Below are 12,136 nucleotides of genomic sequence, written 5' to 3' on the forward strand. Positions count from 1 at the left end.
TTTTGTTCTTCTACTGTTTGCTGGTGGCAGAGAGTATGACTTAAAGACATACATTTAGATTCCCAGAGATGTTTTCACCATAATTACGGCAGTCTGTACATCAGTCTCACTTACTGTGTCAGCAGATCTTTGAGCAATAATGCTTCAGATCTTGGAAAAGTCACTTGCATTTTTGCGGATTCCTTAAAAATAGTAAGTTTAAAACATTTTACAGAGTTCTCCAGGCAAGGCCTTATGCAAGAGGTGTGTTTAGCAGGGAACAAAAACACATTAGCTGTGCTTCACTCATTAATGGAAGTGTGGATGCACTGATGGGTCACAAAAAAGCAAGCTAAGGCAGATCAGTAAGTGGTGCACTCTGATGGAAGGCTGAACCCCAGAGAACCAGCCAGAATCTCCATTCTACAAATATGTGTGGACATGTATATAATCTTTTTTTTTTTTTTAAATTATTTATTATTATTATTTTTAGGAAAATCGTTGGCATTCCTAGATGTTTTGAAGATTGGATCCTCGAAACAGTTGTGGGCAACAGTTGTTATCTGCTGAACTTAAAATTCTACTTTTCAACTACATCTACTCAAAGAATGCCTTTTAACAGTACCACTGTCTGTCAAATCTGATACTCTATCCTCAGCAGTGGCCAATAGAAGATTCTTTGTGACAGAACACAGGAAGAAGGAGAGCCTTGCAGTTTATTTTTTAGCAGTATTTAAGGTTTTTGATATGCATTTGCGTGAACTCATGCAGATAAATGTTGAACTCATATACAGTCTGGTATTTAGCGTAAGCAGTGGCAAAGCTTATTTATGCATTTACAGAAACTTCTTCCATTTGTTATTTGGGGTCCTCATGTTTTGCACATTAAGAGTTGTTTTTTATGTATCTTTATTACACTTCACATAGTTGTCTTGCTTGAAGTCGAAGGGTCAGTCCTTCAAGCAAGATACTTTCCTATCTTCAGCTCCTCTGGGTTCCTTTACTGGAGAAAAGAACATTGTTACAGGTGGTATAGATGTGTTCTCATTTGTTAAAGATGAATATTTAAACCTGGACTCTTACAAAATGGCAGCAAGCAGATTTTATCTTTGCACTTTTTTCTCTTCTGCATTTAGTCTGATGCAATATTTTTGTTGTTGATCTGAATATCCTAAGTTGGGTGGTGTCCATGTGTAGACAATTTGCAGCTGTTTATTATTATATATATATATATGTATATTTTTAATATGTATGAGCATATTTTTTTAAATATGTATGTAAACATTTTGAGAGTGGTAAGAAAAATAATTCTACTGAGTGCGGGCAGTTTTGAAAAGAGCAAAATGCACATTTCCACTTGTGTCAGAAATGAGAAGTGATTAGGTAAAGGAGTTTATGCAGTCTCCTTTATATACAAGAAAAAGATAAATGAGTGGAAAAATGTTACATTCAGCATTGTGGAAAGGACATTTTTGTTTGTATACGTACCCAAGAATTTCGTTTCCTGTAAGGACGTTGCGCCTTATGTTTATCACCTATGTGCAGTGTGCTTTTACCCCTGCTGAGTCACGATTTGCTGAATGACTGACCTCTGCTTCTGCTTGGAGCTGGGAGACTTCTGCTGTGTATCAGGCGAGGAGTGTCAACGCCCCTTACTTGGGAATCGAAAGCATGACACAGCATTAGAGCTGAGTTCATTGGAAATGCTATAAGCAGGAGAATGGAAATGCATTTATGCAGCTATGAAAAGTAAATCCCAATCTATCCTTTACATCATTTACTGGTAGTAATGACTCACTGTTATTTAAAGAGAATAATAGTGTTCATTCCAGTGTGCTGAGCTGGCAATTTTGCAGTGCAGTAGTTCGGGATGGATTTTGCCTGAATATTTAAATAGTGCTAAACCTAAGGGATGGATGTTACTCTGTTGGCTATGTTTTCCGAACAGAGAAAATATGTACATAACTAAAGTGGTTAAGTCTAAATCTAGATAATCCTCGGTTTATGGTACCAATATATAATCTATACCGAATAGTTTGTGAGGCCAAATATGCTACCAGAAACTGTAAGCACTGACTGCCTTTTCATAAATGTAGGAAGGTTTTACTATAGAGCCATAAAGTATGTTTGCCCTTCCTATGTGATGTTTTAAATTCAAATGTGTAAGCACGTATGCACTGTGGAAAGCAGAATCCAGAGTCAATTTATGGAAATATCTACAGCTATTACTTACATTAAAATCCTTTAAATAGCTAGTTTATATAGCTGCTAGAAGCATAATTAGCCCATAAACAGCTTCATACTTCACATTTTGTTTAGCCATTTACTTTCTTTGTAGAATGTATAGGTGTAATATTTTAACCGAGACTGAAACTCACCTTTGACCATTAAAGACTTTACTGTAATTTGTCATATAAACCTTCCTCTTTTGGAGATTTATTGTACTCCCGTGGTATGCGATAAACCTTTTTATGGATAAAAAGTTTTCTCACTGTGTTCAGCAGGGGAATAGTGGTTGTTGCTGTGGAAGGGCTTATTACGCTGTTCTTTTGATAGCCTTCTTCAGATTAAAACAAGAATATGGCATGAACTTAAAGTAGTTTGTTTTTTTCTTGAGACCCTCTGGCACCACAGTTACCATAATGCTGAGATGTCGCTATGTGGGGAAGACAGTCATCTGAACAGTGTCATGCGGTCCCCACATGTATGATCTTGTGCATGTACTCAAGCTTTTGCAGGACTAGACTTGATGGATTTTATGTTGCAGTATTTCTGATAGAATATAATTTGCTGAAATAATAGCACTAGAATATGATACTTTTTTTTTTTTTTTTCTCCTTGTTGCTATACTAATAAATCTTCACTTTTCTTTGTGGTATGACATGAAAAAGTAACTAAAAGTTGTACAAATAATCTGGAGAATTTTAAAACATTGAGCAGTTCTATAAATAATAAGATGTATATAATCCATAGTTCACTTGCGGTTTCACCTTTGATCAGTACACTTGTGAAACAATCTTCACACCTCACAACCATACCAAACTAGGAAATGAAAAATGTCTACATTGCAAAGTCTCCTTTTTATTCCACATAAAGTATTCTTGCATGCATAGGTAAGCACATGCAAACCAGGTGATCTTGACTGCTGCTTATGAGCAATGAAGCTATAGGAAGTAACGTAGCATGGAATCTCTTCACCAGGAATTTATCAATATCATTTATGATATTTATTGAGAAATATCATTAAGTAGATCCACTAATTAGTGTGGAAATAGGTAATATTTTTAAAATGAAAAACATGCTCTATTATAGATTTTTAGAGTTAATTATGGTTAGTGGATGCTATTATTAAGCACATTTTGTTCCTTTCTGTTCCAATTGCTAAGTTATTTTTAACATGTTAGTTTACAGAACTCTTCAAGGTCATGATCTAGGCTGGTTTAATTTTCTAACAAACAGCCCCAAATAGAAAAGTCTCACAGAGAAATGCCATGATAATGCCAATGAGAATTTGGCTACAGGAGACAGAATTTAAATGATGATTACTGTATTGGTGTACTAGACATAGAACCATAGAATCAGAGAATGACTTGGTCTGGAAGGGACCTTAACCATTACCTAATTGCCCTTTCCTGGAGGCTGAATCGATTTAGTGTATTTATTCTTTCAGCACTTCATAAGTATTCTATAATATTTGATTGTATGTAACAAATACCACGAGTTGTTGAAAAGAAACTCTGAGACTTTAGTTGTTACCAAAAAGGACTTAGAAAACATACAAATTTAGATGAAAAACAAATAAATATGGTTTTCCTTTCTCTTAAAGAAGACGTGTAAGGCAGTATTACAGTAGAGAGAATAAATGTGCTGGACAAAATCACACAAATAGAAAGAGAAGCAAGACAAACAGTATTGCCTCTCTACTCCTATCCCTGTAGTTTCCTTAAGTTCAGGCAAGACATTTTTTGTTCCATTATTCTTTGTGTGCTTTGCTTCTCATTCTCTGCCTAATGTCCATGAGCCAGACACCTGAGGTCAGATTAGTACCTTGCAAAAGCTTAATGACAGAAAAAAGACTTTTCTGTGGTTTTTAATTTTATGAAGACTTTTGAAATTTACTTGTAATAAAGCTTTACAAAGAAAAAAAAGAAAAGACTAGAGGCAGAGGAGAGCTCATTAGAAGGAGTGGCAGAGAAGCAAGAAGCTCTTCAGAAAGGCCAATTCATCTCTTATTCACTAAATTGCCAGGAGCTTGTCATGGACCTTCTACAGCACTATTACCTGGGCTGAGTTATCACTTGCACGAGTATTTTGTTCCTGATCTGTATGTGCCATCTTCCCCAAAACTGAGGGGCTGCTTTATGTAAGGGTACCTATGACTAGTACCTTGGCAGCTTTTTTTTTCTTTTTTATTCTTTTTTTTCTGATAGCTCTAAAAGTCTGTTATAGCCAGGATCTGCGTATATCCCTCTGTCCTCTCAATCCTTTGTTGCTGTAATAAAATCCCCCAGAGCAGCTGGGTAGATGCACAGAGTGGGGCTGGGGTGCTCACCTGGTGTGAGCTAGTGGCAGGGATTAGTGTGCTGCTTGATGATCAGGTCCTGTGAGATGAATTTCAACGGATGCTGAGACCTGCTGTGTCTAATACCTCCTGCTTAGGCCTTGCTCAAGGCTCATAGGCCCCTGAGGGCAGTAGTAGATCTTGGCTACCCTGGGCAGCCTTACTGGGGACAAACACACTGCTTGGTTAAGCACAGATCCCATTCTTTCTTGCGCTGTTATCACAGAATCACAGAATGGCCAGGGTTGGAAGGTACCTCAAGGATCATGAATCTCCAACCCTGCTGCCACAGGCAGGGCCACCAACCTCCTCATTTAATGCTAGACCAGGCTGCCCAGGGCCCCATCCAATCTGGCCTTGAACACCTCCAGGGACGGGGCATCCACAACCTCTCTGGGCAGCCTGTTCCAGCACCTCACCACTCTCTGTAAAGAACTTCCCCCTGATGTCCAACCTAAATCTCCCCTCCCTCAACTTAAAACCATTTCCTCTTGTCCTGTAGTTATCTACCCTTTTAAAGAGTTGATTCCCCTCCCCTCTGTAGGCTCCCAGAGAAGGTTATCTGCATCCAGCTCTTGCAGTGGGGTTTGCTGGCTGCCTTTTTGGCTGGACCTTGAACCTGCATTACCATCAGCTATGTCTCCAGACCCTTCCTGGCCAGACCTTGGACCTGTGTTACGGGTAGCCTGTTCTCAGCTCCCTCCTCAGGAGCACCTGACTGCGCTGCCTGGCTGCACTGCAGATGTGGGGCAATACCGTGCTTGGGACTGTGAAAGGATTAAGTCCCTATCACCACCCTGACCCTGCCTGCATGCCACGGCACTGCCCTATTGCTAGGGGTTATCTCAGACTCCTGGCGCATCCTCCCCAGTGACACACACAGGACTCAGTGAAACAATTGTGTTTGTAGGTAGCAGAGTGGTGTAACTAGTTCTGGCAGCACTGAGAACTTTCCCTTGTGGCTCATGGCATCTAGTTTCATCCTTCTTGCAGGTGCGTGCAGAGTCATTTTGCTAATTTTATGTTTACAAGCTCTGTAAAGTATTTAAAAAGAAAAATGGATCCTCCTCTTTTCTTAATACTCCCCAACTACTCTGAAGGCTTGTAAAGAACACATCCTCAGCTGGACCCCACTCCCCATAAACACCTTGATAAGCTCCTGACCTGCATGATCCCTGATAAGGAGGTCCAGTTTCACGGTAGCCAGCTGGATCTCTTTTGCCAATTTGCAGTACCTGCATCAGATGTAAATATTTTCTTTCTCAAAGTTACACCATTTAAGGACTCCTTTTAATACCATGAGGAATTTTGCATTTACGTAATATTATGTTGGTTGTATTTCAGGACGTTCAGTAAGAATTTGGCCCCAATCCTGAGTTAATAAAAGGAAGGTGTGGGAGTCTCTCTGTGTAGAGTCACTACAAGTTTTCATGGGTAAACAAAATAGTTTGTTACTGAGTACTATACGTTTTCGTTAAATTTTGGCTTTAATCTTAAGTTCTAGTTGCTTATAAATCACGAGGAAGACAGTATTAGACTACTATTTGAACACATAGCTTGTTTAATCTTTAGGTGAGCATCTATACCCCGTATTCAGGAGCCATCTCTTTCATTTTAAAGTATATCTGAACTTTCCCAACCAGTATAAATCTAAAATCTAAATGTGTTGTACAACAGGAACAATGGTAAGGTTTTATATTAGTTACAGAGTATAAAACATGCCAGTGTATTTATTAAAACATCTACTCTCAAGGTTTTGTATTCCTTATTATCAAATTATTTAAAAAGCAGCATGCTACTCTATAAATGACAAGGAGACTGTACAAAGGTAAGTATTTTGCAAACTATGTAGGATTGTAGTGCTTCAGAATACTGCTTTATTTGATTTCATGCTTCTATACACACAAATACAGTCATACATGCTGCCATGTGTAGATGATAATCCCCATACAAGACCAGATGATTATTAAAAAAATACTCCATCAGTAGAAATTACAGATTTTCTTGTTATTATGTGCCCACACAATGTATGAAGTTGATGTAATCAATCTGTGACTCTTTATCAGAACTTATATGACTAATTCAGCCTTTTATCTATCCTTGGCTAATCATGCAAAAGCCAGGAATGGAGGAATGCTGAACTGGTAATGTAATTGGTTGTGTAAATCTGAGTGGGTAGGCAGCTGGATTTTCTTCAGTCAGTTCTTCCTAGCCACTGTCTTTGATGCTGTAATTCTTTTGAGCCAAGCATGGTCTCAGGTTCCAAATACACATTAATGCCATGATAAGAAACTTGTTGCAGAAAGATTGTGCTACCTGAAGTGTTACTGCTCCCTCAGCCAAACTGACAGAACTGATCATGTGGAGTTTCTTCACTGGTTTCAGCACAAAGTCACTAGCTTTCTAAGTTATTTTTAAACAACCCAAGCTATTTTACATGAAATGCATAATACATGCTCACGTGTCTTTCATCAGCTCAGCTCTGGATGTAGTACAAATTTTGCTAAATTTGTGATGACAAACATCTGGTGGATGATAACTGTTCTTGCAGCTGGACTGAGTGCAGGTACATAGTGTGCTCTGTAGTGCAAGGAGAGGAAGAGAAGAAACACAGGATGATGTGATCTCCACCACTTTTTTTAGCTTCATTCAGTGGGTCACGTGTAGCCCTGGATATCAGCAAGGGCAGCAGTTCCTTCACAGACATGTGGACCTGAGGTCTGTAGCCCTAGTTTCATGGTCTTTCATTCCCAGAGCTGTGCAGAACATTTAAAACTTTTCTTTCTGTTGAAATAATAAAATTAAAAAAAAAAAAAGTTGTCTTCTTTAAAACTAGTTAAGCTGCAATAGAGTGAAGGGTAATGTAATTCCTATCTTTCATCTGATATTTGAACAAGTGCTGCTTATGCTAGAGAAATTAGAGAGATGTAGGAAAAGACCATCAAGAATTGTTTCTATTTCTTACTTTCATTTGTTGCTTCAACCAGATATCTTTAATGCTGTGCCATATAGGCAAAATAGTTTCAAAAGTGTCCTAACAAGCTGACATAGGGTTTCCTAATGGTATATGTAGGAATAGTATTTCACCATTTTCCAGGTCTTTGCATAAAAAAAAAATTATGAGAGTGGTAAGTGATATTCTTGGCTTTCTATTTTAATAAATCTCCAACTTCCAATGGAATTGGAACAGAAAGTAACTAAACTTTGTTGTCTCTGTGTTTTAGAAGTGATTATTTCTTCTTTTGGCCCATTCGGGTTTATTATTGAGGAAGATATTTCATTTTCAGATGGTGTAAATACTGACTTTGAGATTTCAAGTTTATTTACATGTGTAACGTTGTACAACTAATTACTTGTATATTTACTTTTTACTAGACAGACAAAATCCGAAATTCTCTCAGGTAGCTCTGGTTTGGTTGCTCTTTCTGTCTCCCTGTCCTTTGAATTTAATATTCTCCATTGTTTGACATCTTACATGCTTTTGTTTCAATGCCCAGCTCTCTTCTCTTGGTGCAAAGAAAGCTACACTTTTTTTGTTTAGGAAAATGATTTTGTATAATATATTCTCTTACAGTTGTAACACATGAAATTACTCTGATTGTATGGTACTCTGTAGGTATAAGATAACAATCATATTAATTAGATGCAGGTGTTGACTAACATCAATGGCTACCATATGATACAAGCTGTGCAAGGCAGAATAAGACACTGAGGCCGATTCCCTGTTATTATAATATTATTGCCTGCATGTTATCAAAGAATTTAGTCCAAACTATCTATAGAATCCTTCCCCTAAGTTTAAAAAACAGATTATACCTTAAATATTTGATGCAAAACATCACCTTCTTTTCTCCTGCCAACTTAGACAATGCCAGAAAAAATAGGATCAATGTTCTCAAACAAAGGGATAATTTAATTCAAGCTACAGTTAGAATTCATCTAGACTGAAAAAAAAAAAAAAAAAAAAAAAAAGAGGGAGCACTGAACCCACCTTGGAGTCCAGGGAACAGATTCTTGTTGACTGGAAGCCTGGACTCCTTCCTGTTGCTGCTGGGTTTACAATAGTTAAAATAATCTCTTCCATCTCAATACTGCAATTATTCTATGGGGAAAAAAAAATTATTAAAAAAAGACTTAGAAGAATGAATTAAATATTTTATTCTAAAATGTTGTATCTACAGAAAAAAAACGGCGTTTTGCTAAAGCCTGATGATCTGCTTTGTCATGAGGCAAGTCTGTATGAAAGTCTTTAGCATTCATTTCCTTTTGTCTGGCAGTAACTCATTCATGAAGGTTCTGAATATTCATCTTGTTACTGTTTTTCTTCTTTCTTATAGAAAATATTTCAATTGATTCCCCAAAAGCTGTTTTTCTGCTTTGTATCTTTTCTCTCAGTTTATGTAGAGATGTTGATTTTGAACTTTTATTTTAAAGGCAGTCATTTTTAATTGGTGAGCAGTAGATATGCTGAAAAAAAAAGCCCTCAAAAGATGCAGACGGTTATATTTTGCTTCTGGAGAAATTCAGAGGTTTTTTTGAACGTTGAATTAAAGAAGTCATGGTGAACAGACAGGGAAAATAGCCCTTGAAAAGTCAGCTTGTCTGTCTTCTGCTCTCAAGGTATATTTAGGGAGCCCTGATCCCTTCTTGGCAGAGATGTGTCCACCATGTTCTCAGAAATCTCTTTCCAGCCTCTCCAAGGAATCAATTCCATTAATTGCTCTCCTGATAGCAAGCTCTTCCTAATGTCTAACCTGATTCTCTCTTGTAGCAATTTTAGTCCACTTCAGTCTGTTCTCTCTGCATTAGCCTTTACACATCTGAAGATCATTACCACGTTTCCCCACAGTGGTTTCACTTGTAGATGAAGGGCTGGTTTGTTCCAATGTTTCCCAGGCTCAGAGAGCTCTACCCGCTTTCCTCTGTGCTCTGTCCACTTGGTTCCTGGTGTTCCTGGAATTGATGCTTTAGGCTGGACAGGGTACTCCATCTGAACAAAGCCTTCCTATTGACACTTCTCCAGGACAGTATTTGCTTTTCTTGCAACCTAGTGGCATTGCTGACGCATGTCCAGTGTGTGACCTCTGATCCCTTGTGTGGAACTGCTGCCCTGTCAGTCCTTTCCCGTCTTATATTTTGCTCAATCAGTTACTCCCAAGTGCTGTACTTTGTGTTTCTCCTTAGTGAAATGTGTTCTGTTTTTTTAAGGCCCACATGCACACCCACGTGCATTTCTGTAAAGTGTCCCCTGTTTCTTCAGCTCATCCTTCTGAATTCAAACCCTGCTGTCTTTGTAGGATAGGACTTGCAGCTTTTCCAAGCTTTTTCTTTGCATCCTTTGCAAAGCTAATAGGAGCACTATTGATTCTGTTATGCAAATCATTAACAAAAATACTGACAAATACTAAATCTGCTAAGTATTGTAGAATGTAGGGGGCATGGAATATTCCAATCAATGACTCCTCACTACTGTGACTTATAGGACAGCCTTGGTGGGGACAGAGCTATTACACTGAAATGCCAAGATTTGACAGAGGTGGGATGAGATTTTGCCAAATGCCAGGCCTGGGAGCACTGAGCACAGCGCTGCTGAGGAAATCCTCTTGAAGTCTAAAGCAGAAAAGCAATAACTTGGAATATCTGTGCTGTCCACACAATCAGGGAATTTGAATTTGTTGTAGTCTTTTCCTCTCTGTGTTTGAACTAGAAGTGAACAACATTCATGAGCAAAGTTGTAGTGGTGGTCTGAGTGTATGGGGCATAGATCCATAGATAGCCATGGTGCATAGCATATATTCTTCTGTTTGTGGAATAGTTGTTAATAACTTTTGAAAGAATGAAACTTCCCCCCCCTAACTTAAATGCTGTTTATTTTACATTAAAAACCTACATTTTTTTCCAAAAGATTATAACAAGGATTTTTTTTTCATTTCTGACAGGACTCTTCCATGAAAATGACTCAATATTTGGGTTTCACACAAGTTTTTCAAAATCTCGTGGGTTTTAAACTAATGTTTCTATTATAGTTATTTTTTCAGTAGCTTCCAATAAACGGATGCTTTATAAAAGTGGTTTTTTGATAGCATGAAAAGTGCTTTTCTTCCCTATAACTTCCCATAAAGTCTTTCCTTATCCAAACATGTAAAGATGATGAATTTACTGTTCTTGATAACGATTGCATTCTTCTCCAAGGCCAGATACAAAAAAACACAGTTTGAGCTGCGCTGACATTATACTTTCTGTTATTTAGCTCAGCATATGAAAAAGTAAAGATCCACCAATAAACATTTTAGAACCTTGTGCCTGTGCACCCTTGAAATTAGCTGCAAAAATAATTGAGACTTACTATGTTTCAAGTATGGTAAAGCACGATTTCTGAAGCCAAACTTACTCTTCTGTAAGGACTTGTAGAAGTATTTGCTTATTTAATGCAAGGAAAGTTACCAAATACTACACCTGATGCATATTACATGGATTCTAAATTATAGCCCTGCATTTCATTTGAAAGGAGTAAGATGAGGAAAAATAACATTAAAGAATGATGTGCCAACCAGGTAATTTTCCCTTAAGATATGAATGATTCAGACAGGCTGATTCCTGATACTGTGTTACTAAGTCATCAGCAGTGCAGCCTGGTATAAAGAAATGTTTTGTTTTTTATTGCTTTAGGTAGTTGTTGACTGAATGACACTGCATTATATCAGCAAAATATAAACAGAATCACAACCATAGTAACTCATACATTAGAGTAATTGGTAGGTGATTTTTGCCACTGAAGAGGTCCAGCTCTGGTGCAGCCAAATTTTGAGGAAATAGATCAGGATGTAGCTCAATACAGGACTGGCTCAAAAGAGAGCATGAAGTTACTTAATCAGTAACACATGGCCAGAACTGAAATGTATTTATTGAAAAAAAAAGCTGGAAAAATACAAGATGAGAAGATAAGGCAGTGGTCCCTCCGTGGCTTATTCAAGTTTGGAAATGTGAATCCTAAAAGACTAACTTGCCCCATAATTGTGCAACTCATTCAAAGTTGGTATTTTTAATTTCAAGGAGCATTGTCATTTGAAATGAAAAGTTGAAACATGAATAGATATTTTTAATTGTAGTGCTTTACTTTGCATAAACAACAGTTCAAAATTTACTTAAAAAAAAAAAAAATTTTTTTTTTTGTTCTTTTACCCCCAAAAGGAAGTATAAAGCCAAAAGTCTAGGACACTCTTGAATTGTTTCATCTGGCTTGCTCTTGAGTAACAGATACTGAACAGATACTGTTGACTGAAAATAATCAGTCAGGATTGACTGAAGGGTTAGGTCTGAGTGTGACAGCCAATATAAGACAAGCCTATGTATGGCAGCTGCCATTACACTGAAGGGACCGACTTTCTCAGCCGCTGTCACTTGCCTGCTTTCTTCTAACCAGAAAATTTTGCCCCTTTCCCTACCCCAGCCTCTATCAGAATTGAATGTAATTGAATTGTTACTTGTTAACAATATCCTGTCAAAACGATTTGAGTGAGTTTAAATACTTCATAGTGAGGGATTGAAAAAAAAAAAAAGGTGTCTGGATCAATTTTGACAGAACTGGGTTGGAGG

The 12,136-nt window shown here is 37.6% G+C and overlaps 1 long non-coding RNA gene across 2 annotated transcripts; it reads right to left on the reverse strand.

The window, feature by feature from the left end:
- Positions 1-1,509: 1,509 nt before the first annotated feature.
- Positions 1,510-9,735, reverse strand: LOC149919475 (uncharacterized). 2 transcript variants are annotated; one of them, XR_016465352.1, is made up of 3 exons: positions 9,375-9,735; positions 8,532-8,642; positions 1,510-1,634 (listed from the first exon to the last, which is right to left on the reverse strand). It is a non-coding gene; the product is annotated as an uncharacterized LOC149919475 (long non-coding RNA). The 2 variants fall into 2 exon arrangements; XR_016465351.1 differs by lacking the exon at positions 1,510-1,634 and adding an exon at positions 6,459-7,324.
- Between the last annotated feature and the right edge of the window lie 2,401 nt (positions 9,736-12,136).

This window comes from Phasianus colchicus, chromosome 1 (genome assembly GCF_987193195.1).
Source record: "Phasianus colchicus chromosome 1, bPhaCol1.hap1.1, whole genome shotgun sequence".
NCBI classification, from domain to species: Eukaryota; Metazoa; Chordata; class Aves; order Galliformes; family Phasianidae; genus Phasianus; species Phasianus colchicus.